The sequence below is a fragment of the Calypte anna genome, chromosome 14 (genome assembly GCF_003957555.1).
Source record: "Calypte anna isolate BGI_N300 chromosome 14, bCalAnn1_v1.p, whole genome shotgun sequence".
Classification (NCBI taxonomy): domain Eukaryota; kingdom Metazoa; phylum Chordata; class Aves; order Apodiformes; family Trochilidae; genus Calypte; species Calypte anna.
This window is the reverse complement of record NC_044260.1, coordinates 7993748-8018840: the sequence shown is the minus strand read 5'-3', so window position 1 is coordinate 8018840 and position 25093 is coordinate 7993748.

Genomic DNA, 25093 nt, shown 5'->3' with positions numbered 1-25093 from the left:
GCTGAATTTTCAGAGATAAACAAGTAGCAGAAAAGCTGTAGGAATAAAAATATAAAAAAATAGAAGCTTCAGCATTGAAATCACCAAAATTTTGCCAATTTCAAGTCCAGCTATTTGAGTCCAACTATATTAAAATGGAAGAATTTCCTTTAACACATAGTTTTGCAAATATTAAAATGCCATAATAAATAAATAAACCAACCCAGCCAGGGAACACAGATGCCACTTAATGTGGAAGTGTATTAAAGTTTACAGTTACTTCTTTGAGATTCTTCCCTGGGGTGCCATGTGTCAGCCTCCTGGAGAAGGAACTGCAAAGTCTGGTTCACTGCTGTATTAGGCAACATCTGTGCTCACTGGCTTGGATTTGAGATACTGAATCAAAAAGAGTTTGATCTGCCTCACTGGCACTAAGCTGACACAAGGTTATAGAGCTTTATCTTGTTGGGTTTTTTGAAGCTGTGTTGAATGTTATGAGGCAGCACTGGCTGGTGGTTTTGTTTTGGGATTGCTGTTTTCCTGGGCAGGGTTTGTGGTGTGAAATGGCTTTGGCAGGATCTATTACCTGCAGAGGAACAGCTCTGCATTTCACATATATTCAGCAGAAGCAAAGGGATAGCTCATAGGTGGGGAAATGTGGCAGCCTGGCAAGGCACCAGCTTCTTCACATAAGGTTAGGCTGGGGATAAGGATAGAAAAAGCTAATTGGTAAGAGGTCCTGCTAATGTGATGCCCTCGGGGTAATTTTCTTTTCCAGCAGACTCCATATATTAAGCAGGAGCCACTGTATCAGTCCAGCCCTGCTGCCAGTCAGTTCCCATGCCATAAAGCTTTGGCACAGGAGCTGCCTCTGAGCTGCTAATGGGCAGAAGCTGCTCAAAAGGTACAGGCTGGTGTCCTCAGATGAGGGTTTGTTATGCTACTTAATACTGCAAAAATTGCTTTCTTTGAGTTACTGCCATACTGTTACTTCTTATTCTATTCTTGTACATAACTAAACCCCACTTTATGTATATTTGAAGCATTCTATGAAACGTGCACTGAAATTCTTAAATGTATGGATACATATTCCTGGATCTGTGATGGCTTGGGACTCTGCTTGAACTTTCAGACAGGAACAGAAGTACTTGGGGGAAAGAATTAAATTATTTCAAGTCTTCTGTTTCCATTTATTTTACTGTAAATAATTGCAGGCTAGGAAAGATATTAAAGAGGAAGAATGTTATTTTTGCTATTTAAATAAATTAGCTTCCAACTGGCATTGCTATCTTCTCCTAAATCAATTAAAATCTCATCCAGAGACAGTAAATGCAATACCTAGACATCATAAGTAATGAAAAGACATAAATTTTAGAAGAGCATTTTGGTTTTCTTTATTTTTTTAACCCTACATTTTGAGGGGGTTATGGGGATGTTTGTGTGGTAGTTGGTTTTTTTGTGGGGGTTGCTTGTTTTATTTTGTTGTTGTTGTTTTCTTTTTATTTATTTCTTCTGGGTACCTCTGTAATAATTTCATAGTCAGGACATTGTTACTAAAAGAAAGTCTTATTCTGCAGGGTACCTTAGACACTGACACTGGGGCTGAATGAAGGCAAAATGTAAATATAAACCTAAAAGGAGCTTTTTTGGCTTGTGGCTTTGTTTTTCCTTAATTTATTCACCTTCATAATGCCTCATGGTAAACCTTTGGCATGTGGTTATAATAAAGAACAAATGGCTGCCCTTACCATATGAACATGGTGGCAAACTACAGGAAGAGTCACAGTTCTTCCATCACCAGAGGACTTCAGTGGGGAAAATTGCATAAGATCAAGGTTTCAGTGTGACCTTTTTTGCTTTGCTCTAGACTTTGTAGCAGGAAACTTCTCAACCTTTGTTAATGCTCTTTGAAATGTTTAAGACCCATTTAGAACAAAAAGAAAGTGTTTCTTTTGGGAAAGTTGACAGTAAGTGTAGTTCATTTGCATGAGCTGCTGGCAACCATCTACTGGATTAGTGTTTTAAAAAAATCAGATTAAAGCAATACCCTAAATTAACCCAAATCCAACTCCATGCACAAAAATAGGTGACCCCATAGACCTTCATAAGATAAACCAGTCCCACTTCTGTCTGCTCGTTCCAGGTTAAAGGTTTTTTTTTCTGTGCCTGCTTTATGGTCCTGAAAACTGCTTATGTGCAAGTTTAATGACTATCCAAAATCTGGTATTCCTGCTCTGTTAACTGATGAGTTTGTGAACTGGACACAGGAGGCACAAGCTGCCAGAGATTTGTATTTTTGGCTGAGAGTATTCCACTGATGCAGTAGATATCAAAATACAATCTGGTGCCCATCTTGACAGATGCATAGCATTTGTGTGACATAGGCAAACGTCAGTTTGGGACTCACAGCCAAAACACATTTAGCTCACAAGAGCAGATATTGAGGAAATTTTGTTCACAAGAGCAGGAAGGCTATTAGCCTAACCCTTTTCTTCAAAGAGAAATACACTTTAAAAACTGAGCTGAATGTAAAATGAATTATAGGAAAGGGCAAATATATGTATATTGGTGTGGTTGAGCTGGAAACAGTATAGCAGTGTGCATCTTGTGCTTTACAGAGCTCCTCCAAAGGCTTGCATGCAGAGCAGGTAAGGAAATGGAAGATCCACTTGCTGGTGGTTTTGAGAAGCAGGATACAAGATTGTAGGCTTAATGTGTGATCCTGATGAGAATGAAAACTGATTAGGTGAAAAGAGAATTTTGCTGTAGCTGGGGTGTTGGTGGAGATGGGGGTGATGTATTTACTGACAGGAGACAATCCAGGAAAAGCAGAATACTTTTTTTTTTTTTAATGGAATATAAGCAAAAGAACTTTCAGGTCATGCATCTGTCTACTCTACTGCATTCTTCCAGTCTTGTGAGTTTTGTTTTCTCCTTTAGATTAGGAAGCACAAGAAAATGCAGAAGCCTCTAAAATTACAAATTTTGGGATACCACCTCCTGTCCTTGGAATACAGTTCCACTTTTAAGGTGTTCACTGGAAGCTGAAGCTGTGAAAAAAATGTTCTAATCTTCAAAAAAATTTACGACAAGTATAAGCAGGGTATAAGCTATTGCTATATTTTTAAAAGAAAAGTACACCACCATTTCCTATTAAATAGATTTATTTTAGAAGAATTACAGCCCTTCAGGCTTTTTACAAAAAAATCAGATGCAAGCAACAGTAAATGGGCATTTAACTCCATGGAAGCAGCAATAAATCAAGCATGGTACACCTCGGTGCAGTTTTCTCCTACATGTAATTGTGTCTGATTTTCTGTCTACAAAAGATGGAAAGCAGAAAAGCAAAAGAGGATCGAGACTTTCCTAAATGCTCCAGAGCAGTAATGCACCAGGCTGCTCTCTCCCAGTTACTGTTTCCCATCTTCAATAACTCGTGTGGGCTCTGGTTTGTCTCAACTGATTTACAAATTGAGGGAAAGCAGCAGCAGCTCCTTTTGCTTCTGTTCCTCCCTGTCGAAAAAGAAAACAAAACATTATGATCACCAAAACAATTACTACAAAATGCGGCTGCTCCTTATATTTATTTGGATGTAAGCATACATTGTGCAAGCCAGATAAGAATAACAAACATTGGTAATAAGCCTAATATGAAAGTGGTTGTTAATATACCATGGAAATTAGTGTCTCTCTCTCTCTTGGAAAAACAAACAAACAAACTTTATAAAAAGGCATGTAGTGATGGGAAAAAAGGGGAAAGGGTAGCTCTTTTAAACTTGAAGAGTGTGATTTAGATTCCTCATTTTGAAGGTGGTGAGGCACTGGAACAGGATGTCTAGAGAAGCTGTGGCTGCCCCTCCCTGGAAGTATTCACGGCTGGGTTGGATGGGGCTTGGTAGAACCTGGTCCAGTGAGAGCTGTCCCCCCCATGGCAGCAGGATTGGAACTACCCAATCTTTAAGGTCACTTTCAACCCAAACCATTCTATAATTTTGTGGAATGGAAAGAAAACTGTTGCAAAATCTCTAGGGAACAAAGACATATCACTGAAAAATTCAAATTGAGTTTTACCAGGTTCTCTGCTCTTTTTTTAAGACAGGTATTGTTTCTTCCTCATCCAGTCATCTTCTGTTTCATTTCCATTAGACATCCCACATGCTGTGGGAGGTGAAGGGAGGAATACGTCTGTCAGAACCAACTTAGCATTTCTCAAATGATGTCACTGATACCCTGGGCTGCATTTCAGGTGCATGATGGAAGGGGTATAGTTCCCAGAGGATTTAAGTCAGTATTCCCTGCATTTGTGCAAATGAAATTGAGTTGCTCAGATTAAAGAACAAAAAATCTTTGTGAAGAAGTTGTTAGAGAGAAGGATTAATGTAGGCTAAATTATACTGTAGCTCTATTAGAAACATTAATCTATGCTACCTCATCAACCTGAATAAATTGCTGCTCAAGCTGGTGCCAATACACTTGTATGAATTCTCACTGTCTGTGTTTTACATTTTCTGTATTTTGTACCTGTGAACCTAGAATGCCCTAAGGGGGCTGGAGATGTCAGCAGGGTGGTTGTTTCAGAACCTGTGGTACTACCCCAAACCCGGGTAGGGTTAATACTTCCACAGCTCCACTCCCCTGAGACACACCTGGAGTGCAGAGCCACGAGACACCTGGAAAATGCTCTCTGGAGCAGTGTTCATGGAGATAGTAAGGAAAAAGTAGAACTGTAGTTCCTGACAGTCTACACTCCCTGTCAGGCAGATACCAATGAAGTAAGCAAAATTTATGAACTGCTTTTTCAGGACACTCTCAAACCAGCCATTGCTGCCTTTTGCAGTCCAAAGCTACTGAATTGGTTTTACTTGGACAGAGTCAAAGTGTGTTCAAGAAATAGTAGGATGCTAGTTTTGCCTGTGCTAGACCAAATGGTACTTTAGGTACTGGAACACTAGTAAGAAATATAAATCTTCCTGGAAATGAGAAATACATTACCTCTCTGAGACTGTGATAAATTTCTGACAGTATTCATGGATCTATTTCTGAACTCTGCCCATGTTCAGCAGCCCTGATCTATTGTGTACCACCATGTATCATGTCAGTAGAAGTGGATGTGCTGTCACAGCCATGGGGAAGTGAGAAATTTGCTGTGGAGACACTAATGTTGGTCACATTTTAATCAACAATACACCTCTTTAAGTATCCCTATGTGTTGTCCTAAATCTTTTAGAAGTACAGTAGGTGCCTGATAAGGTTGGTATAAGGTATGCGTTTCCCCTGCCTAATTCTCCATTCATAATAACACCAACCTGTCTGCAAAAAAAATCAGAATTTGTTTTATTTACTTTAGATTTTCCAAGTGTGTGGTTTCATCTCTGAAGCCAACTTTTTAAGCTATGTACTACCCAGATTTACATGATTAGCAGTATCTGTGATGGCAAGTAAAAAGAGAAAGACCAAGTATAAAAGTATTAATATCCTTTTACACAGTGATTCTAGCACTGATCCTTTAAAATTGTGGTGTACTGGCTGGATGAGGATGTAATTGGTATAAGGTGCTTAATGATAATTACATATAAAAATCTGCATGGCCAGATGGTGTTCACACTGAATCCTTGAGCAAAGACTTTTAAAATTCATCTCTAGTTGTAAGTAAACCTCAAGCAGAAAAAAAAATACAGTGCAGTCCAAAGGACAGACTGGCTCTGTGCCCATCACTTTTCCCAGTTTGTCCATTTTTGTTTCTCATACTTCACCAAAAACTGGCTCTTGTCTTAGTCAGGGATAAGTGATTTAACTGGTTTGTCTTGTGCTGACCCTGGCCACTCTCATAAATTGTTTTGAGCAGGGGTGGAAGGGAAGCCCAATGATCCGTGTGTGTGTGTATATTTATATATATTTATAAAAACTTGACTTCTATCAGCCTTTTGGGATCTTGAATTAGCCTAATTTGTACACAAGTTGTGATCTGTGTCTTTTTCTTAGATTGCTGTAATTTTGCTCCTTATGTTTGTTGTGTGGTGGATTCCTCTAACAATCACTTCATGCCAACTCTGGAAAATAAATTACTTCCTAGAAAACAGGTTGTTCAGGGACCTGTATGATGTGTATGATGTTGCTGAAGCAGAGACTACAGACTGATTTCAAAAGATGTTCATGCCGGGGAAAAAAAGAAAAAAAGTGGTATTTACACTAATTTGTATTTTTCATTATGATATGAAGAACTTCCCTAGATTTGTGCATACCACAACAGAAAGAAAAAAGGAAAAAAAAAGGCACTGCTTTAGTGGGAAACAATCACTGGGTTTGTGTCCATCAGTTTCAAATCCAGAGCTGTACAGGTGACATATTTTTACCTTATTTCATAATGCTGTTTTCATACAGCATTGCTTTTAAAAATTAATATTGAAATTTGATGGCAAAGGAAACAGCTATCAGTATGCAGAAGATGAAAAAAAGCAATAGAAATAGAAAATAAGTACAGCAAGATGCAGCTGCTAGAGGAACTATGATGTGCTAGTAAATAAAACTCAGCAGTAGTTTCTGCTGTGGGCACTCTGACCTTATTGCTGGATGCAGCAGGTGTAGATTTTCTATTATCCATCATTCTCATGTGCACTTAGGAAAACTTGTCTCAGAAAAGAGAAACATTTAAAGTTTTTTCTAAATTTTGATTTTTTTTCCCTCAAGACTTCAGTTATCCAGTGTTACACTGACAGTTCCCACAGGTATAGAGATCCTGATGTACAGGACCTAGGTCATGAAGGTACAGCATGTAAAACTCAGCAACTGGGCAAAAAAATTCAGTGTGAGCAAATGTGAAAACGGAAAGCATTTTCACATGGAAAAGAAACATTTCCTTTGATTCATCTGTGGGTGTGTTAACTAAAAGCCACCTGCTCCTCAGTCTTCTGGGTCTGTACAGAGCTGAGCTCTCTCCACTGGTGCTGGAGCTATAGGAGCACTTAAACCTTGCAGATTGCTGTCCTACACTATGTATTTGTGTTCTTCCTTACTGCTTGTACAGAGGGTATGATCTGGCATTGCTGGAAATCATTGGCTGCTCTCTTGCCCCTAGGATGTCTGCACTGAGACCTCTACTGTCTGATTCAAAACTGGCTGACCCCGGTGAAAGTATTTTCCATCAATGAAAAGGGATTTGCATATTCACGAAAAAACCCTAAAACATATATATATATACACTTTTATATATATATATGTATATACTTATATATATATAGGCTTCTATGCTCATTTTGAAGAATAATTCCAGTGGTAGAAATAAAAAGATCTTGCTGAATAACTGTGGAGACACAAGCAGTATTTTCATGTCTTCTATGTCTTCTATCTATTGGTATTGCACATAGTTGAACTGCAACGGTATGGTTCATAAAGCTCAACTTGGAAAAGGCCATTGCACTGGTTCTTAATAGTTTGGTACAAGAACTTTCAAATCTCATTGCACTTGTAGCCAAAAATCCTGGACACCGGGGAAAAGAACTACTGGCATTTCTTGAACTTAAATTTATACCTGACTAAGTCTTCATGAAACTTAGTACAACACTAACTTTTTTTGTCTTTTAGACACTTCAGTTGTACCTTTCAGTTTCACTTCCAGATTAGGGGGCAATATCTTTAACAATATCAATCTTGGCTTTTAAATGAAGTACAGAGGGTTTAAAGATAGATCTTTGGCATCTGAAGTGCCAATGGAAAGAGAACAGAACAAACACCGTGATAACCTTTTTTCTGGAGAATGTGTTTTCAGACTTTCAAAGAGCAGAAATGTGAGTCTAAGAATTTCCTAAATTGTTGTGTTGATAAATGAGCATTTAACACATGCTTGTGGGTCCCCAACCAAGCATCTGTGTCATTCAGCCTATCTGCAGCATCTTGCAGAGACCCAGTGCAGCTTGGACAGCTCTGAAGTCCATGAGGATGTCACACTGGAAATGGCTCACAAAGCTGCCCTAAAGCATCTTTGGATGATGCCTGGCAGGTGTTGAGATACTGTGAGTGCAGGTAGGACAAATAAAGAGCTGTGAAAACAATTGCACAGGCGTTTTGAAGTTAGATTCATGTTTGAGTCCAGGTGGATTTTACCTCACTTTAAAATTTTTCACCTAGGGGATAGAGACTGGATGCAGCATTCAAGAAAGGCCTTTTTTTATGTTAACACATCAAGGTAGATTAGGAATAAGGATAAAATAGTTCTCAGTTAAGGAACTCTGTATCCATGGACTGTATTGTTTGGTTGCTATGCTTGTGATTTGGACCATGCCCTGAAATCCATTTCATTCCTATCAAATCCCAATCTATTATAAAATAGCACATTCCCACTGCTTCTTTTCAGGTTTTTTCTGACAGTTACAAGAATAGCTCAGAGCTGCTCTGAGCAAGGGATGTTTTTTGGTGGGAGTCTCTGTGAGAGGTTACAGCAGGAACTGAAGGCAGATTGTCCTTGTGTAGTTGCCCAGGATAAAGGGAGGAGTATTGGTTTACCAAACATGTACTGTAATTCATGTAAAAAAAAAACATCACAGAGACATTTTTGAAAATGTATGAAAACTATATGTGCAACATATCACATTTCCAGGAGTGGTGTCAGTGTACTGAGTTCTGGGCTTTTGTCCTCTGCAGAACATCATAAATTAGAACAGCAAAGGCAAAACAAGAAAAAGGAGAAGAAAGAGGGATGGAAAAAAAATGGGAGAAGGCTAGGTTGTTTTTATTGTAATTTGTTTCAAATCTTAATTTTATACATGTCCCTGTTCATAAAACTTCTCTTTTATCACAGCTTCATTGTGCTTTTCCTTGATGTGGAGTATATGACCAGGCACTTTGCTGACAGTACCCTTATGTAGCTGCATTGAGCTTTTTTTCATGTAGATTTTAATCTAGTTTCAGTCATGGTACAGGTTAATTGCAACCTGAGTAGTGTGCCAGGTCTTGGCATGCTCTTGTGTGTGGGGGAATTCAGTCGGATGTGGTTCTCGTGTAGGTGATTTTCACAGTCTGGGTTTTTTTTTATTCTGCAAGAGCTCTCAGCAGTTGGCCTGGGATGCAGAAACTTAGGAATTTTTGGAATGACATTAATAGCTGCAGAAAACATCCTGCTGAGAGAGCTTGTCCATCCCTTTGCAGTAAAGAAGACCCTAAAATTCTTATGAACTATGTCTAATGTCTTTGACTTTCAGAAAAGGTGTTTGATATTTAACTGGAAGCCCACGGGTTTACAGAAAAGCCACAGTTCCTTCTCCTGTGTATTCTAGTTAACTGGGGTATGAGCTATTGCAAGTTGCTGTTCCTCTTTCCCACTCTTGTATTCCCCAGGAAAATCATGGTATCTAGTCTAATTAACATATGAATATGAAACACTCTGAAGGTCTAAAGCTTAATTTAGCCAAAGCAGCAGCACTAAGTCTCCATGCTGAATAAAGTGCACAGCACAGAACCAGAGAAGCAATTGTAGTTTGAGGGGGAGCTGCTGGGGTCTCATCCCCCCTGTACACTCCCTGCCCAGTGCACATGCCCTCACCTGTCTGACACATGCAAGATCTTCCACTGACACCTGAACTGAAGGAAATAGCTGAGGAAAGAGAATTGTAATAGCAAGATCTGCTTGTTTATTAATTTATCTCTTAAAGAAAATTTAAAAAAACCCCACCATATTGTAAATTTTGAGTCAATGAGTTTGTCATCATGCTCTCAAAAGTTAGAAACTGCTAGACTTCTGGCTAGTCACTGAACCACCATTCTAGCCCCAGGATTTTTGATCCAGTCTCTAACTCCAAGCTGGTATCTGATGTTTGTGGTGCTACTTGCAGTAGAGAACTTGCACACAGAAACAGATAAAGGGAAGATTTTATGTCTCTAATTCTGGCACGTGCTAACTTTCAATTGACTTTGCTGTGTCCTTTAGCATAGCTATTTCTATGTGTTTTATGAAAAATTTATAACAACTTTTAAAATGTAATCAACAGAGAACTGTGCCCCTGCATTTCAATTCTTTAGGTGGCTTTAAAAATTGTATTTTAAAGATGCTGGAAATGGCAGCATGCAGTGTTTCTTTCTTGTTGGATAGCTACTACAATGAACAGTTCCAACTGTATAAACAATAAGAAAAGCTTACTGTTACTTATATTTGAGCAGTGTGAAAACACCTTCCTTTGATGGAATAAAATGCTTTGAAATATATAAACATCATTTATTTTACTGAGACTTAAAGATTAAATACAGAAGTTCTTAAAAATGGAGCCCTAATGATGTACTGGTTTACTGTGCCTACAAAGATACCAAGTCAGTATATTGTATTTGAATATTAGGCTTTTATTTTACTCTTATTTGATCTTACATTTTTATTTTCAGCAACCCCAAAGCACCATAGCAGAGGCCCACAGTAAAGTAGATGTTAATAAATATTTTCTAAAAATAGTATCTAAAATCTATAAATTGTAAAAAGATAATAGTTTGTGGAATGCAGCTTAAAATGCTGTTTAGATGGCAAACAAAAATAACAAATATGTTACAACCAGATAAAACCTCATTTTAAAAACTTTGCATAATCACTGTAGATGGTGAAAACGTTAACTGTTTCTAATTTCATTATGGAAATTAGGATATATTTTCCTAAGCAATATTTTTCTAGGAAAATTGTGATGAGGGCTTGTGTTTTGGGTTTTTTTTTTGTTTGTTTGTTTGTTTTTTGTTTGTTTGGTTGCTTGGTTTGTTTTTTTTAAGCTATTAAAAGGTAAAAGATCCTATCAAGTTTTAATTTCTTTATGTTGAAGCCCAAAAGTTGTGACCAGAAGGAAAATAATAAATAAAAATATTTGTGCCCCAAAGCAATGTTTTGATCCAAGTCTGAATTTAAAAATAAGCTTTTTTCCTAAAATCTCTTCATTAGACTCAGGTGTCACAAGGGTGCCTTCTCTGTCAAACAGAGCAGCTGAGTAGAACAAAGCCTGGCTTTACAATCCCAAGCCATTGTGGAGAGCAATGCAATAGAACAGATTCCCACAACTGTGATATCTGATTAGGTGGTGTGCTGCAAAAATTGTATTAACACTATGTTTAAGCAAGATAACAGAATAAAGTTGTAATATAAAGTCAAACATAGATAAACAATACAAATGCTCTTCTGTCTAAAATATTTTATTTCCCTTTCACAAGGACAGCTTTCTTGCTTTCATGACATGAATATTTGTAAATAATGAATTTTAATGAATGAATGCTAATGACTGCAGATCAAAACAAGCCTCTGAAAGTTTAGAAGCTGTTTTTAAGTAGAGCTTTTTGGTGTTAACATGAGGGATATTTTTGAGAATACTCCTTGTGCAGCTAAACTTTGGAGTGTTAATGTCAGTCTTCTCCTCTTATCTATGGCCTTCTTAATTCTAAGAGCTCTAGGAATGATTTATATGCTGTATGTACCTGAGGTGGGTTAGAGAAATATGTTCAGCAGTCTTGACCAGTCTAAGGTTGTGAGGAAATGTCTAATTTGATGGCATAAAAAATGGTTGAACACCAAGATCTGGCAAACTTGTACATCCCTTATTCTTCTCTCAGGGAAGGGTAAAGGTTCTTCAAGCAGTAGCTTTTCCAAAGCCCTCTGCTCAGAGCTTGCTTGCTGTCCATTAAAAAAAAAAAGTAATACAAGAAACCTCACCAAGGGTTAAGGAATAAACACATCTGTCTAGAATCACTGTTGCCTCAGCACAATTTCCACTTAAAAACAGCTTCCCATGTCTTTTACAGAATATTCTAACCTGAACAGAAGGTGAACAGGCTCCTAACTTTTTGCTGGCTGCAGCCCTTCATAGTTTATCAGTTTAGCATGTTGCTGACCAGTGCTCTTGGGAGCATAACTGAGAGGCTGCCATAACTCCTGAAAAAAAAACCAAACCAACAACCCACAACAAAAACCAAAAGCAAAACAAAAAACCCTCCATATAACAGGATGAACTTTTCTGCTCTCTTTATTATTGCTGCTTATTTGTGGGTAGTAAAGGCTTCTTTAATCTCCCATTCCAGCAGATTGGTCTCCTCTCACCAATATCAGCAAGTTCAGGATCATGCCACAGCTGTCTTTGACCCTCATTATGAAGCAAAAACAACATCACCACAATCTGATAGTGATGCCAAGATTGTAGCAAGCTATAATGACATATGTTTTATCAGGAAATTGATGCTGTGACTCTAAATAAGAATGATAATTGTTGTTTGGATGGTGGTGCTGCTGGCTGCACAGTAGCGGATTGTTGCTGTGCATCCTTCAGAACTTCTTGGGTATGCAACTAACTAGCTTTTCACTGTTGGGATGTTGGTTTGCATTCAGAAATCCCTTGATCAAATGCAAAGCTGATATGAGTGTCTGTAAATACAATCTAGGCCAGTTCCCACTGGACATTGTCACAAAACTAGATCATACTGGCAGATCTGGTACAGATAACAAACTTGGTTTGGAGTAAGGTTTCCAGGTATGAGAGTGAAGACTGAAAAACCTGCATGTTACTTAAAATTCATATATAAACATTAAAAAATTGCAAGTCTGCTGCTGCCCTGAAAAGACATAAGTAAAAAGAAAGCATTCACCAGTCAGCATTCACTTAACAGTCAGCAGAGAATGGCTATTTATTTGCCATGTATCTCAAAGAATATTACATATCATCTGTGTTGATTCTGTGTAACTGTTCAGTGTTGATGAGCAAGGTTTCTATTCTGACTTGAGATAAACCTTCTTGAGCACTACTTTCTAATCTACAATGCCTGGTAAAGGAGGAAAGTACTCACTGGACTTTGTACTTGACAGGTGTGTTTGCTGCATGATTCTTTCCTGCCCAGAGCAGAGGCTTTTGTTATTCCCCTTCAAACCCCAGTTATTTATATCAGCAAACACCTCTCACACTCTGCATGGAAGCTTGCAGGTTGCTCATAAGCCACAGGTTATCCTTCCTGTCAAAACCAAGAGAAAAAGAAAAAAAGCTTAACATTTTTACATCAGATGATATTTTAATAATATTAAATGGCAGAGCTGCAATATCTTGGGTACCATCTCTCTCCTGGATTATTTTAATGGCTGTATCTAACCCTCAGCTAGCTGTGAGACCTTACAGTTTATCATAATTGTAATAATGTCTGTTGCTTCTATCTGGAACTTAGAGGGAATATTTAGGGATAAGGCATAAAAACAGAAGCTAGTGAGTTCATGTTAGAAATGTAAAAGCCATCTTCATTGTGTTTTGACAAGTATTTTTCATGCAATAAAGCCTCCTGGGATCTGTGACTTGCTATTTACACAGTCCCAAAGCTAATCCAGACATTCTGCGCTTTCTCAGGGGAGAGCAGTCTCTGCTTTGAGTAAGGCAGTAAGCTGTTTGCAGATTGAGTGTAGCAAAAAGTCCTAATCACTTCTGATAGAACACTCAATGACCTGGTATGTAAGCAAGATGTAAATGTCTGGTTTTTCCTCCACTTTCCTGCATTCTCTAGTTCTTGCTAGTTTCAGTATTTTTTATAAAGTCTTTGAGAAGAACAGGGAAGGTTTTAGTGATGATTAGCTGAAATGGACTTTTCATCCACTGAATCTGAGTAGAAATATTTGAAGGAGGGGGTGAAGCTGTATAAAGCATGTCAGTTAGATTAGAAAGAACCTCCTTGGGTATAATTCATTTCTTTGTGTAATTCTTGCAGGAACTGTATTAATGAAAACCAAGAGCTTTCTGACCTAGCAGAGATATGTAGCAGAGAAATAACCCTCTCTGGGTCCCTCTCCTGTCTTATGGTAAATTGCTATAACTCTATTGAAGTTGGACTGCATCATAACAGCCAAGGATCTGCTCTTTATACCTTGCCCACTTGGTGCAGTTATGTCTTGTCTTTTTTAAGTAACAAGGAAACAACTTATTAGTCAAATGAGGATTATTTTTTTATATGTTTTTTTGCCCTCTGCAAAGAGTGGGATAAAAAAAAGTGTCCAAAGCAATGAAACAGGGTATGGAAAAAATGAATAAGCTCAGAGAGAAGACAAATATGTCATTAGCAGTTCTCTTTGCCCTTTACTGTACAAAAGAAGACATCACAGATGTGATACTGATGGGGGCCATAAAATCCCCAAACCTGACCTGCGATCCAAATCCTTAAAGAATTCTTACTGCTGAAAATGGTCCTTCTAGGTAAAACGTTTTAATTTTAGCCAAATTACTGTTACAGGATGAAATGGAGTTGAGGATATTGCACCAGTATCATTACATCAACAGTTCTATTTCTAAAGCTGCCAGGTTTTTAATAGGAGCATGTCTGAAACACATGTTACAGAGTTACTGTGAACAAATCCATGGCTTGCTTCCAAGGCAGATTAAGTCTCCCAAGATGTATATCTTTCTTCTCATATAGTGTAACAACAAGCCATTAATCATGCAAGTATCAATATTTAATGATTATGTGGTTTATGCCTGCAAAGTATTTTAGAGATAAAAAATGCTCTACAAATTTAAATGCGGGATATTTACTCCTTATCTTTGTTGGGTACAGAATGGCTGAGAACCAGTTCATGTTATCTGGAAAGACAGGTACCTGATATTTCAGATAGGAGATGTAAAATATCCAGTCCAAACTTACTGAGTTCTGTGACAGTCTTTTTTTGCACTTCAACCTGCTTTGAAAGTCTGCACTATAGAAACATTTGTACACAGCTCAATGAGTATATGAGTATACAGCTCAAACCTCAAAATATACCAATTAGGTTAAAACTAGAATTTGGAACATTTGGCCAGCTAATTAAAATGTCAAAATTAGTGCTACAGATACCATTGTTACTACATGAAATTATAGACATTAAGATTTACTGTTTAATGAGGGACTGAATAAAGAGAATAGCTGTAGAAAACAAAGCAGTCAGTCAAGCACAATTTTTTCCTGAAAGTTAGCATTGCTAAAAAAAAAAAAAATATGGCCCTTTTTAAGAGACAAATGAGTCACAGTCACCTTTTCTTAATGACATCTTTTTATTGAAGAGTTTATTTTGGAGAGGTTAGCAAGAGTTAACGGCAGCTTATAAAACTGAATGATTAAGAGGCTTGTGTACCTGAATACTCTACTGAGTCTGGCCATAAACCATCACTGGATGAGATAACTTTGAAAGAAAATGTTTGTTCCTCCCCAAGTCTCACTTGCTCCTTTTGCTTTCTCTCTCTGTATTATGGGAGCTGTTCAGTTTAACTAAGAAATCAAAGAGCTGTTCCCTTAGGTTTCATTTTTGTCATCATAATTCCCAGTTGTCTGAGGGCACTTAGCACTTTTCTCAGCCATTTGAATATCTAGGGAGAAATATGAATTTTGTATATTCTGGGAGGACTTGTATTTGGTAGGATTCTGGACTTTGCCATCTGAAGAGGTCATGTTCTCCCTAAAACTCTGCTTAGAAACCTTCACCTACTTGCAAACTCAAAACCTGCTATGCAAAATACTTAATCATATGTTTACCTTTGAGTTTATGAATCAATCTCCCCAGTTCTTCTGGAACTCGTGCTGAGAAGGTATGGATAGGTTTTAAAACACGGCTGTCAAAGTGACAAGGTGTGTATCAAAGTGTATGTGCAAAGGACCTGCTTCACATGGGGAAGGTGGCTGATGAGAGTACAGTGGCCATTTGTGCAAAGTTTTCAGACACAAAGTTTTCAGAACCACTGGAGTGGTGTGTATCCAAAAGCTTGACCAGCACAGTCCAGACTGATAGGAGGAAAGATTACATCTAAAAATAGGAGCTGGCAGACAAAAGTCAAAACTGGTACTGTGGGAATATCTGAATACAGAATACAGGAAAGGAAAAAAAAATATAGCATAGTTCAGTAGGAGACCAGGGTTGCCTTGGAAGTCAGGAGAGGAAGTTGTTTCTCATGGTGCTGCCTGCCCCCAGTGACACTGAGCTGTGGTTGTCCTTGGTGGGGACAGACCACTGCCACCTTCAGGGCAAGGCTTTAGCTAACAGAGGTGTGACAGCACAAAACAGTACTCTGGCAGGCAAATAGGGAAGACTATTCAGCCAAGTCTGCCATTAATAAAAGCACAGACATGTGCTTTTTTCCTCCTACATGTGACTGGAAAAAAAAAAATCATCGGTTGAAACCATGTTGAGGTGCATTTCCACTTGACAAACAGGGGAGTATAAGTAGAGAAGGCAGGTAAAGTATTTTTAGTTCATTTAAACTGACATGTATTATAAATAGTCTGAAATTTGCTGGGTGACAGGATTTCCTTCTGATTTGCAGACAGATGTAACAGCTACATCCTTTCCTAGGTCTTGTCTGGAGACCAACCAGGAGAGTGGGCAACACCTGTGTCAGGCACCTCAATGCACTTCTGCTGAAAGCAATAGGGGAGAATAACACCCCAAATCAGTGCTTTCTCAACACCAAATACCTATAGTATTTTGAGTGTAGGATGTTAGCTGGTGTCTAATTGGACCTATGGCTGATGCTGCTCTGTTATAATTAGCTTCTCTAGGCTCAGAGCTCTGGGTGTAGGAGGCAAAACAATTACCAAGAATGCAGGAGGCTTCTATTTAAATCTATTTACATAATTTTGCTATGTTTTTCTTAAAATATTTCTGTGTGATTGAAGAATTCATTCCTGGGTTTGCTAGAGCTATCTTTACAATCTTACTGGAAAGTTAGCTTGCATGCAAGAAGGAAAGGGAGCTAAGGGAGCTACTGGGTGGCACTGGGCTGCTGGGGTCAGAGCCATTCTGTGGAAGCAAGGGAGCAGAGGTGGAATGGCCTTTCCTTGGGCACCAGCATAAGTGGTAGCAATACCATCCATACCCTCCATACCTGTGTCTCCCCCATCCTACCTCAGTGTACCTTGTGCACAAAATAATTTCCTCCTTGACTAGGACAACTTTGAAAGATGTCTTTGATCTTTGAAGGGTTGGGGCCCTGTGGGAAAGAAAGTCATTTAGTTACATTGAAAAAGAGAAGAAAGAAATGCAGCATCTCTAATGAGACTTGTGGCCCTGTGCAAATAGCAATTTAAAATAACTCAATAACTTCCACTTGGGTTTCTACTCAAACTTATCAATAATTTGTCACATATTCAAAACACTAAGCTGCATTAGCATCACCAAACAATGTATCCTCTTGTCGTGTTTGATGCCTGTAAACACCTGTGTCCTAAGGAGTGCCTGCATTTGGAGTTGATGACTTTGGTTCATTCAGAGACACTATTAAAATTAAGGTCTTTGCTATTATTATTTTAGTAAATGGTCCTTCTGAACCAGCACTCAGAAAAAAGTGCTTTTTCTGTACAGAAAATTGTTTTGCTATAAGCTGACATTGGTAAAAAAGTAAAATTAGGAGAATTGGGGTGAGGGATAAGAAAAAAATCTACCTTTTGTTCATTGGAGGATGTTCAAAGTGCAGTTATGGGACAAAGAAAGACACATTTGGGATTCCATTCAGGCTCAGGGTTAGAAAGACTCTTTTCTAATCAGAAGCATGCAGGTGAGAGACATGCTTTGTGTCTTTTATGCCTGCCATCAGAACAGATCCAGGAGCATGCATAATGCATGAGGCAAGTACCAGAACTGATGCAGAATAATCCATAAAATATGAAGCTGATGTTATGAATAATTAAAGCACAAACACAGAGAAACACCTGCATGCAGCTAACAGGGTGGGTTGGACTTGGCCTCTAAGGATGATAGAAATGTAGAATTGAAACTGTCCCTCCTCCCACTGGGTGTACCCCAGGCTGAGTGCTGAGCATGCTGCAAGGCAGAGCTGTTGGGGACCCCCCTGGATTTCCAGACCCCAGTTTGGGAAGGGAATAAAGGCTGTGACTTTCCTCTTTTACAGCTGTGGAGGGGTCGTTGTATCTATTCTGAGAGAAGTTACCTTCATATTTCCTTGCAATAATATTGAAAAGGCTGAACTTTTGGCTTTTGGAAAAGTAAATGCCAGTTTTGTTTAGTGACAGTGAAGAAAGATGAAATATTTAGCTTTTATCAATAATGTACCCTCTAAGTTACAGGGCCTACGTCGACTCCTAATCTGTGACAAACTTTCACAGATCCCCTGATGCATTTGAGTGAATCTCAAGTTTTTTTAACTTGTAGGGGATGAATAACTTTTGAAGTTCCCTGCAGAGAAGCCAAAAGTGAGAACTGAGCTAACAGTATCAGCAGAAGAGAAAGTCATATAAACTCTTACTGCTTGTATAGCTGGTACACTTGTTCACTAGTGTGGTGTTAGTAATCTTACCTAATATTTGCATCTGTTTTGCTAGATGTTGCTCACAGACCACAGAAAAATATCCTTGTCCTAAAGAGTTTGTTTTCAGTAGAAGATACAGATATCAGCATTTTGGCTAAAGTTAAACAGCCATCTTTTTTGAGTAAAGCTGGGGAAAAAGCAAATATTCATAGCTGAGACTGATCACACCTTTACCTCAAATGAGGAGAAAAAGGTTCTCCCATTTTAGGAAGCTTACAAATTGCTTTTTAATTTATATCTTTTTTAGCGTGGTTTGAACGTAATGGAAAACAGTCCCTGGGCTCCCTTTCCCATAACATCTTTTCACTTAGAGCTGCTAGAAAAATGTTCCTTCACCACAGAACTCTACAGGCTTCCTGTAAGCTGAACTGACAGATAAGATGTACTTCACATAGGGCCTACATTTAAAAAAATAATTGCTGAGTACATCTTATGATAGGCAGTAAATAAATAGAAACAAAACTACAAAATGTAATCACCATCATCCAGTCACAGCAAATGACTATAGACAAGCACACATCCTGGCATGAATAAGATGGTTAAAAATTATTTTGCTAAAACTACTTTAAGTTTGTTTTTAATTATGGCTTTATACCAATTTCATGAACTCCTTATCTTCAAACCTGCTTTAGAAAGGACTGAATTCTGCTAGGAAGCACTTAAATATCAAAATGTAATTGTTGTACACAGACAGAAGCTACTGGAGGAAGAGATAAAAGAGGCATGTTTGTGCATGATTTTGTCCTCTTTCAGTAAAGAATTGAAAAAGGACATACTGGAGTCCTGTGACCTCTGAGGATGTAACTGCATGTGAAGAAAAGCCATGCTTATTTTAGCTTTCACAACCACCTTTCTAACAATCACACCATCAGACTGATCTTACAGTTGATGGACATTCAGATGACCTTATTCACATTGTTATTTATATTCAGTGACCTCAGAGTTATCAGATGTACCTCCTATTCATATCTGAGTTTCTAACAGATGGGTCTCTTGGAGGCTCATTTTGTTCTCAGGACCCACAGATCTGCTGCAGTAGGAATCTATATATAGTGTTCTGGTACTAATACTGTGCACGTGATCCCAAAGGAGACCTTGACAAATCATTTAATGAATCTTGCAGAGCACTGAATTTTAATTGCTCGGGGGATACTGAGAAAGAATTGATGGACTAACTTCACGTAATTTCATTCAAAGTTGTTAATGTGATATCTATTTATGGGACTTAATTTTATTTTTTGTGGGCTATCTCTGTGATTTCATTAATGATACTTTAAATTTCTCTTTCCCAATGATTTTCATGCATGAAAAGGAAATGGAAAACATTGCTTCAAGCTGAAATCTTTTCTCTCTAGAACCAATTTTTCAAACATGGTAGTTTCTGAGAGCTAAATTTAGAGGTAGCCACAAAGCAAGTAGTGGTAGGACACAGGAGACCTGGAAGGAGGGGACCCTGACTGTGGATGACAAAGATTGTGTGAGAAGAGGTAGGATTAGGTAGCTTTGTACAGTAGGGGTTCTTTTTGTCTATTGAAATCCTTTCCTCATAAAAATCCTTTTTGCAGATGAGGATAACTGGTTGAGATATAGGGTAGCCTAAAGAAGAGACGTTAAAATAGAAGAGGCATAGAGTCAAGTCAGGGTGGTGGGATGATCTCCTGAGAGTGAGATGGCAAGTGAGAAGGAAAAACCCAAACTTTGAGTACATTTATTATCTAGAAAAGCTGTCTCATAGGAAGGATTATTGAAATTTATCTGGGTGCTGTCTACCATCCTCAGCATGCCTCCTATGTATGGTATTCAAGTCCAAAACCTTTCTAGTTTGTCACCACTAAGACATGTCCCTAATGACCAGACATTCTGAGATTTAACAATCAGCCTTGGACAAGAATGAAGCAAAGGTAGAAACTCCAACAACAGCAAAGTGAGTCTTGTGGTTCCTACCATGAGAGTAGTAGTGCTTTATTAGTAACGTTTCCTATGGAAATTTTAAACTGGATTTGCATGCAGAAGTGTTAGTTATTAGCTTTTTCTCTGCTGTTTTAAGTCATGTTTTTACTAGGCAAAAAATCCAGTCCCTTGTTTAATTAATAAAAGTTGATTGAAGCTTGCACTTCAAGAATAGTGTAAATGTCATAAGAGAAAAGATGTTATTTACTTCATATCAGCATCCTGGGCAAATAGTCAAGAAGTAAAAAAGACAAGAATCATTTCCAACACCTGCAAATTTATGGGAAAAAATTGATAATTAGCAGAGTGAAGTCTGAGCTCTGTACATCTGTGTGCATTTGTTTAAAACATTCTTAAAGACTATCTCGATAAAACGCTTCAGATTACTGTCTATTTTTATGGTCCAGAAGCCTCATTAAACACCCAGGAGAGTAAATGTATTCTTCAAAGCAGAGGTGCATACTCACTTAGCACAGATTCTATTTTTGTAGCAAGAGATGAGCTTAGTAGCACTAATTTCATCTACTGAATTGATAGCAAATTGATAGGATTTAGGACGTTTTAATTGGAGACTGCAAAATTCCCCTTAGCTTCTGATTCTGTTACTCTTGGATGTAGCACTCCAGAGTACAGGGTCTGATCCAGCCACTCTTCCAAAATGTGATGACACAAGCTGCGTGCAGGTCATTCTTCTATTTTAGCATATACCATGTTTTTCCTGGAACAAGAAAAAGAAAAAGCTAACACCCTGGGCTCTAGAAGACTCATGGCATGAAATCAATTTTGTAAATGTCAAGACATTGGACTGGAATTTTCCAGGGAGTCTAAGAGCATTAGCAGCTCAAATCCCATTGAAAGCCTCCCCTGTGTACTCTGGACATATTACAGAAACAGAAGCTCTGTAAAATCAGCTGCCCTGGCAATAGGGAACATCCCTTGCAGGGAAGCCTTTGCACTGAGGTCAGCCTTGGTATGGGGGTGCAGAGAGGAGAACTCACATCTCTCCGAAGTGGCTGGGCACTGAAAAGTGCCCTTCTGGATAGTGTTGGGTGAATGCAGGGATATTGCCACAACTCATAAACCTAGGTGTAGCTGCGTGCACAGTCTACCCTTCAGGTGGCTTGTAGAAGTGTCTATGGTGAAAATGATGTAAATTACCCCTTTAAAGCATCCGGGACAAATAGGGAGGGTAAACATGAAAATACTTCACGAAAAAGAATTGCTTTCACTCTTCAGTTGGCACTCACCAATGTTCCTTCAAAGCAGTTAAGCAGAAAGAGGACGTACGTCCACACCGTTTGTTTCAGCATTTTATCAGGCAGAAACTTCTTAGCTGAGATGCTGCCTTTCTTCCCTCCTATAATATTTCTTTCTTCCCTTTTATAATATTTACAGTACAATCTGAGCAAATATCCAGGATTATTTTTTCCTCACAATGTGTATTGGTACATAAAAAATGTGTATTAAAATACATATTTATATTTAAATATGTATAGGGTGCTTGCTTTAATTCATCTATTAAATAGTGGTATTACTTCACTTCTCAAGCACCTGGGGATTTCAGAAAGGAGCTGATACACTTCGTAGGTGCATCTCTATATACTAATTGGCAAACTAGTCTTGTTTGAATCTTTCAAGCCTTTCAGTTTTACTAAAGCAAAAACTAATCAGTACCTTAATTTTATTTAACTCATAGCAAAATCTCATGTAATGTCTGGTAGCCTTCAATAAAGCTTTGTTGATTAGTTCTGAGAAAGATTAATTGCAATTAGCTGGAAAAGAATATTTTAGGCTTGCATTGCATTTAATTGTAAGTATCAGTCTTGATGACTGCAATGCTAGCTATTTATATGAAGAATAATACTGATATAAATGTTGTTTTCTCTAATTCTTAACATTTTTCTTATTTCCTAGGAAAAGATGGCAAAACCCTGATTTCAGTGAAAGACATCTGCTGAGGTTGATTGGATGTGCCTAAGAGCTATGGGTGAGTCAGATTCCTGTTTATTAGCAAATTTTATTCCTGGATGTATCCCAGAGAAACATTTTATGGATTTGTTTTTTTAGTGATTTCATGAAGAAATTTTGTTTATCCACGTTCCTAGTTTGTATCCCTATAGCATCTGAGGGCTAGGCCATTGTTCCATGGTTATGACTTGTATCCCAAAGCAAAAATCTATTGAAGAACACTCTATTTTTTGCTTTTCATTTACAGTGATAAGTTCTGTTTTTCTGGAGCTGAAAGCATTACTTAAAAGCATGGTATAATTAATAATGTTAATATTTTAATGAGCAAGTGGATGAGTAGAATATGTGATATCATTTTAAAGGTGATGTGCAATGCATGCTTACTTTATGATGTAATTTTGCATACAAACCTGTAACTAATACATCTGATCTCCATTAGTCTTTAAAACATATTTAGCAAAAAAAAAAGACCTGAAACTCCTTTTTAAAGTTTACATTAGTGTGGCATTCTCTTCTACCCTTAATCTGTCCTGAGGCAAATTTTTTTAATTACTGCTCTATGATCCCATGCATGCTGAGTAATGAACAGATAAGACTGCTGCTTGTGTACAGAGAATGCTTCATGAAAGATGGTAGATGTAATGAGCAAAGGCAGAGTACAGTGGTAGCTGTAGTGTAAAAATATGAGCAAATGATATAACTGTCTAATTAAATACAGTATGATATGAACTGAGACAAAATAGGAGTTCAGGTATTTGGCTGGTTGGTTGTAACTAGAACGTCCAACTGTTGTCAATTTGCTATTTCAGCCCAGAGTGCATAATTTGCATCTGTGAGTTTATGAGAACTGCATTTCTGTTTATGGGCATTTGACCTAAGTTCTCAACATAAAAATATCACCTTTCCTCCATAACAAACCTTTTTGTTCTGGATCTTAAGCCTGTAAAACCATGGAGGCCAAGTATTTGTCCCACAGAACGAGCTGGATATGAGGTCTGTGGACACTATTTCTGTCACCAGCTTTAGTCCCCTGCTTATACAGGTGTGCTCAGCTTGGCTCTTAACAAATTTCTCAAGGTCTATCCTAAAATGTTTCTTCCTTTCACTGTTCCTCTTTCTAAAGATGTGCCATCCTGCTGGCCAGACAACTATTGGAAATGACCAATCCAAATCACTAGACTCTAGTCCTTTGTTTCTATGCCATTATTCTCCTCCAGCTCCCATCACCTTCTTAGCCTTCAATTTGCCAGCTTTGCTGTTCATACAAATTAGAAACTCTTCTGTAACAGTTCAGTTTAGTCTTTCTTGATGTCAAAACCATCAGTATTGATATGATGCTGTATTATCTACTTGGACTGAATATTGTAATCTGTAATAATATCCTGTGGCTTTTTGAACCACTGAGCTTATTAATACACTAAGCATACCTGTGAATGACACATCCTTCCTTGTGAATAACACCAGTGACACATGCACTGGTACAGACAATCACAAAAGGCAATCACAAAAGTTTTGGGTTTGGATAGGAAACTCATAGTGTTTCACTACAGTAAGAATTATTGTAACAGAGCTTGATACAGCCTGGTTTTAGAAGCTGACATTTATTTGATTATAACGAAATGCTCTTTTGTGGTTTTCCCGTTCTCCAATGCTAAGAAAATTATTAACATTCTGAGGGAGGGTGAGAGGATTACTGTGTGGAAATGTGAGAGGTACAAATGGGGAAAATTAACAGCAAATGGCAAGATGATTCATTATTGCTTTGCAAGTTCAAAGAATTTACATTATCTCTGACCAGAGGAGATGGCCTTCAGACAGCACCTGGAAAGCAATTCTTTTCCAGGTCTGCTATTTCATGACTTTGGATGCATGTCAGTTGTCTTTTCTCATGCAAAGATAAAAATTGAGAATACAGTAGGTAGTTCTGTAGCATTCCCAGATCCTTACAAAATATTTTATTTGAACAAGGGAATAAATTAACTATTTGCAAAGCACATGAAAATCTATCAGAACTTGAGTAAAAGTCAGCATGGGCATTAACAGAACAATAGGTCTTCAAACCTCTTTAACTTCCTACTATAACAAGAAGGCAGCAGCTGTTACATATCTTGATTTAATTAATTTGCTACTGTCTCTTGTGACTTCTTGTAAGCAAGATAAAGAAATATAGTTTGATAACAATGAAGTTAGATGGCATCAAAACTTATTGGGAATTGAGTCCTTGAGAACAATTATCAGTGATTTGCTGTCAGAGTGGAAAGGTTCTAACGTGTGAATTCCCCAGCAGGCTGCCCCAGTACTATTCAATGTTCTCATTAGCAGCATGGAGCAAAAACCAGTCTGTCATTAAATCTGCAGGTGATATTATTAATATGAAGGCTTCTATGAAGAAGGTTTAGGATTTAGAAATCTGATGTATCAGAGAACTAGTCTGATATACTAGAGGACTAGTCTGAAATTCTGTAAGTGCAAATAAGAAGAGTTGGACTTGGATACAAATTATCTGTGCAGTAGGCTGAAGAGCAACTGGGCAGGTGCTCTGGGGAAAGGGACATAAAGATTGGTCCCTCATTGAACTGTAGGTGAGAGGGGCTCACTGGAGTCTGCTAGTAAAGCTTATACTGGGAATTTCAAGCAGGAAATGACATATATAAATCACACTTCCATCCTAGCCAGCACAAAGGTCTTGGTGCTGGAGTACTCAGTCAATGTTTGGCCTTTGTCTATCAAAAGGTGTGACCCGGCTAGAATGTTCAGAGGAGACCATGTTATTGGATCCCCTGAAAGAAATTCTGACAGTACCAGACAGTAGGAATTGAAATATCTACACCACTGTTAGCAAGAGCTTAATCAACTACTCTTAGAAAGCACCATCAGATTTGCAGCCATGAAGTTCCAGCTAACACCAGAGGAGGTGTGAGCACCTCATG